At 32.3% G+C, this 5,578-nt stretch overlaps 1 long non-coding RNA gene across 1 annotated transcript; it reads right to left on the bottom strand.

Moving 5' to 3' along the window:
• Positions 1-596: 596 nt before the first annotated feature.
• Positions 597-2,020, bottom strand: LOC127832712 (uncharacterized). The gene is made up of 3 exons (XR_008027076.1): positions 1,802-2,020; positions 1,189-1,326; positions 597-758 (listed from the first exon to the last, which is right to left on the bottom strand). It is a non-coding gene; the product is annotated as an uncharacterized LOC127832712 (long non-coding RNA).
• Positions 2,021-5,578: the final 3,558 nt, after the last annotated feature.

Genomic DNA, 5,578 nt, shown 5'->3' on the forward strand with positions numbered 1-5,578 from the left:
CAGTGAAAATTATCGACACTGTTTACTGTTTTTGACTGTGAAGTGACGTCGTTTTTTATATTTTGACGTCATTATTTTAGCGTTTTCTCCTGTTAAAATACAAAAATAATCAGTTGTAATAAAGCATACAAATAGAAAAAACTTGTTGGATTCGTATGATCACTTGTGAATTAAAATTGATATCCCACCAACTCCATTAAATATCTTCTATATATCACTTTGTTGTATATTATATTGGTTTTCTTTAAAACTGGATGATGTAACTAAAATATTCGTATTACAACATTAGATGATACGATGATAACATAATTGTATATCTTACCTTTTTGACAGAATAATGGCAGCTTGAGATTACATGTTTCAGACTTCTCGTGTAACGTTTGTTCACGCCGTTGAAGCTTGAAACATTCGGATGGTGTAGCCAACGGTCCTTGTTAATACATTGTAAAATATATATTTGTATGGATCAGTCTTTTTATTAACAGTTATTGAGCTTACGTTGTCAATAATACACTGCTGATAAAAACAGCATCAATCACATTAATTAAAATGACATTCGTGTGAATATAAAAACATACGCCTACTTAATGATGACGTGTTTCTTGAAAGTCCTGTCCAATGGAAAAGTCCCTTGTATTGGTCGTAAATATTTTCGAACACAGTTGATAAAGGAAACTTAAAAGAAAATTGTTCAGCATTGTTTCGAACATCAGTCCATGTGCCAGCTGTTTCGTAAAACTTCATCTCGAAATTGGGCTCTAAAACAGAAATGACGATTACAACATGATCTCGTTTACTGTCCTCCACACGCAAGCATGCACCCCCACAGGATCCTAAGCGACTACCGCTTAACAACTGTCCATAATATGTAAATATGGAAATAATATAGAAATCGCTCCAAAAACATTAACGACCTTCAAGTAATGCACATATCATAATCCTATGACATATGATATGTCATGCAATTCGGATATAAAATCAGTAACATATTTTAAGGGGTGTTATATATTGTTAATGTACTGATAAGGAGCTTCTAACAACCCCTGACCCTCAATAAATACATTTGTAGCGGTGAAGACCCGACCCTGACACATGTTACTGAGTGTTGATTAAAGCGTTCATCATTGCACTCTAATTAGATGATCAAAATAATCAGGCAACAATAATATAAAGGGTTATTTCAAGTACCAAAACGCATGTATATTCCACTCAAGTTGGTGCTGCACGGCATTTGCTGTCCAATTAATTGTTGTGGTTCAGTCATCCCTTGGCTATTCTTCGTGACAGCGATGCATCCAGACGATCCATTTTCTTTTTCAGTTATATCTTAAATTTACGTCGCATAGTTTGTAAAACACTTGTACTGGCAAACTAACGTATTATGTGAAACATTTGTAAGCTAAGTATAATGAAATCGTGGTTAAATGTACCATGAACATAGATGTTAATATAAATTGTTGATATAAGTATCGCATATTATTTTATTTGTTTACGTGAATTGTTATTGTATTAATCTGTGTTAACTGTTTGAGTAAGCACTATATGCAAAACAATAATGCGAACCAGATTACATGAATTTAAATACGCATTAAATTCCAGTAATTGCATAATTTTATTTTGAGTGTTTAAACAATGTTTCACTTTAGCATATTTTATGTTTTATAATTGTGCTCTGTTATGTTGGAAGTAAAGCATTCGTGCTACTATAATCACACAATGTTGCTCATTTGCAGGAACAACGATAACGGAAAACTTATTTTGAAATAAAGAAATCAAAGTTTTGATATTGAAAGTTACATACCTAAACATTTAAACACATCACATCTAAACCGTTTAGCATTAATACTATAGCACCAGGGTGTTCCATATCCATCTGGATCTCTGCAATTATCTTTGGCATCGTTTGCAGAACCATCGGGAAATGTGCTGTTTTTATAGATAGTTTGATTCCAAGGCAAACACGAAGGTCCATATATGTTCTTATTCAGTGTCCCATTCCAAGATTCGGATGATGTGTAGCAAAAGTCTGAAGTAGTGTTTTTGTATCAACCGAGTTGTAAGCGCTAAACCAGCAACATTATTTATTTGTTTTATAAGGACAAATTTAAAAAGATAACTCCAAATGTATACATGTATTTTTAAATATAGATAAGTTGTGTGGTAGATTTGAATGTTACCAAAGTTAAGGGTTTTTATGTCGGTATACGACACTACATTTTTAAAGTTTAATATGCCATATACTTACTGTTTTTATACACAGTATACGCATTACTCTCACCACATTTTTCGTCAGTGTTGCCGTCGCAACGGTACGAACATGATGGCCAAATTGGCGAAAGAACGTCAAGAAATTCATTCAAACACACACATTTTTGTTTCTACAAAAACATTCGATTTTAACTGTAACATATACACAATATTTTTAAAAGGAAGTCTACTAAACTGGTAACGTCAGCACCGAATCTGACATTTATATATAAACACCTTTATATGATTATTTTAAAATAGATGACATATAATGTGAAAAATGATTACCCATTTTGATAAATTTTAAGCAGAAATCATTGCATCATGTTGACGTCACAATTATGAGTATTTTCTATTCGCTATAAGTTAGACTATCGCTATTATTACAACTATTACATGATATGCATTAACACTAGTATAACGATTACCATTCTGCTGAATTGTCTCAATGTCTATATCTATGCGTTCAGACTTCATCGCTGCATAAATCAACGGGGTAAAGAACAAATACAATTCACTTGTTTTGTCAAAATTCACGAGGTTATGCCACAAATTACAAAACGCAACTATGTAGTTCCTATTGAGAAATGCAGTTACTTTTCCCTTTACAACGTTTTATCAATGTTCATATGTACAAGACTTGCCAGGATAATCTAGTTTATGACTCCTTCTAATCCAGTTTCAATTATGGCATTTATATTGTCAAGATAAACATTCTGATCAAGTTTCACTGTGTTTGAGTACCACGTGTTGCTTTGAAAGTGTTTAAAGGTTTACTAAGAGTTGACCTTGTGAGCTAGTTTATGGACACGTGACCCAGATTCAAACTTTTGCAATATATTATTTGTATTAAAGGGCTGTGACAGTTTCATCAAGATATAGTAATGAATGTCGCCTCTAAAGTGGTATCATGGTTTTACAAGAGTGGATCTCATGAACTTTTTTTAAGCATATTACCCTGTTAACTCGGCCTCGATATTGTCAAGATAAATATTTTGAGTTTGTTTTATCGCTTTAGAGTCATAAATGTGGCTTAATAGTGAGTTTTCAAATATTTCACCAGTATACCTAGTTTCAGGACACACGTGACCCAGATTCAAACTTGGCCTTGATATAGTTAAGAAAAACAGTGTGACCTGGTTTCATTAAGATTGAGTATTGTTTTCAATAGTGGTGACAAGGTTTTTCTAAAATTTAATCTAGTTTTTGGACGATCGTATTGCGGATTCGAACTTGGCCAACATATTTTGAAGCTAAAACCTTGACCAAGTTTAATTAAGACTGAGTCATTAATGCGTCATCTGAAGTGGAAATAAATGTTTAAAGAGTTAAAAAAGTGACTTAGTTTTTGGACGCACGTGATCCAGATTTGAACTTGGACTAGATATTGTCAAGATAAAAACTATGCCCAATTTTTATGAAGGGTAAGTCATAAATGTTGCCTCTTTCGTGATAACAAGTTTTTCTTTTAATATATTTGATACGATGACCTAGTGTTGGGACGCACGTTACCCAGATTCAATAATTTGTTAGATATTGCCATGAAAAACATAAGTTTCAGCAAGATTGAGTCATAAATGTGACTCCATGAGTGGTAAAAATTTTGTCTGGGATTTTACCTTATGACATAACTTTTTCACGCACCTTACCTTAAAAATCGTAAACATTCTAATTAGTTAAATCAACATTGGATAAAAAATGTTGCCTTTAGAGTGGGTATTAGGTAAAAGTTGACGACAAACACCTTTCCATGTAGTGATATAAAATTTCATCTTAATAAATTGTAATGAAATAATATAATGTACACAAATTGGCGCAATAAATATGTAAATATTCAAATACGGATATGGTTATGGTAAGGTACTCTGCGCTGTCTTTCAAAGACTTTTTTTTAAATATTTAACATTTATTTGAACCCATACAATTCAATGTCTTGAATACACGGTGTCATTATCTTATTCTCAGAGAAAATTGGCAAAAACACACTTCACAAATACTATAGAAAGAGCCATGGTTCCTGTACCCTGCACTTCCTTTAAATGTCCTTTATAAATATTTGAAATGTTGTTTTTAATCCCTCAATACTTTTGAATAATTGCTTAGTACATGAAAATTAACAAAAGACATTTAGACAAAATAAAGAGAAAGTTATAGTCTTTATACTCAGAATTTCTCTATAAATCATGTATATCATTAAGAAGATTCATCGAATACCTTCAATTCTTGCAGATATATGATCCATGCAAGACAAGGGCTTTACAAAAAAGCAAATGACAATAACTGAAAAGTACTGATATAATAGTTGTGGTTCATGTACTCTAAACTTTTCCTTTATGACTTCTCTAAATGTATACAATATAATTGTTTGAAGTTTCATTTAAAACTTCATTATTACCGCATAATAAGCGGGACGGAGTTATGGGCGCTAGGATTGTTGCCTTAACAGATATAGACCATAATGAGACGTTTATCTCATACTTATCACGAACTTTAAAGTACCTGCGATAAAAAGCTTTTTTTACCAAGTTCGCCAATGTGTTTATTTGCTACGAAAAACCATTAAAACCATCTGGTAACTACGAAGGTGGAACGATGAGAAACGCGTGTGGTTTACATTTCATATCCTGTCTCAACTGGCCATGTTAAAGCTTTTTTTGTATGCTGCAAAAGCAACATGAAAATATCCAAACAAAGTTTTACACCCTTTTTTATGTTTATCTTTGAATTACTGAACACTACTCAATTCTGAAACTATCTTGGGCTTTTGGTACTAACTCTATTAAACGGACTTGTATAGTACGGTACTTATTAACGTTTAAATGTTCAACATATTTGTATGCTAATATTTAACATGTCGATGACTCAAGATGTCCTCGTGTAGTTATTTGAATGGTATATAGTATTTATGTGTCCATAGTTTTAATGTGACATACAACAATTGCATGTATGGCATACCTGAAGTCCAAAGTAATTGTAACCAGAACACAAGTTTTGGCAAATCTTCTGTTGATTGTTCTTTACCGTGTACGCGATTTTCGGATGAACATAGAATCCACTTGTACAACCTTAGAAAAAACAATGTTTATATGTTAATTATCTGTGAACCGTCACTTAACAGGCATTTGTATTTATTTATATTTACATGTTTAACAATGTATACATAATACTATGTAAAACAAATCGATGCGTAACTGTACTTCATGACATTGAGGAGTAAAAGGTGATGTACTACACTTTCATTAAAACATCGAATATTATTAAAATAGGAATCATGATACAGTTTGATTTACCTTTTAGGAAAACCCACGGTGTGAAGTATTTTCGTACCCAA

Source organism: Dreissena polymorpha, chromosome 5 (assembly GCF_020536995.1).
Source record: "Dreissena polymorpha isolate Duluth1 chromosome 5, UMN_Dpol_1.0, whole genome shotgun sequence".
Classification (NCBI taxonomy): domain Eukaryota; kingdom Metazoa; phylum Mollusca; class Bivalvia; order Myida; family Dreissenidae; genus Dreissena; species Dreissena polymorpha.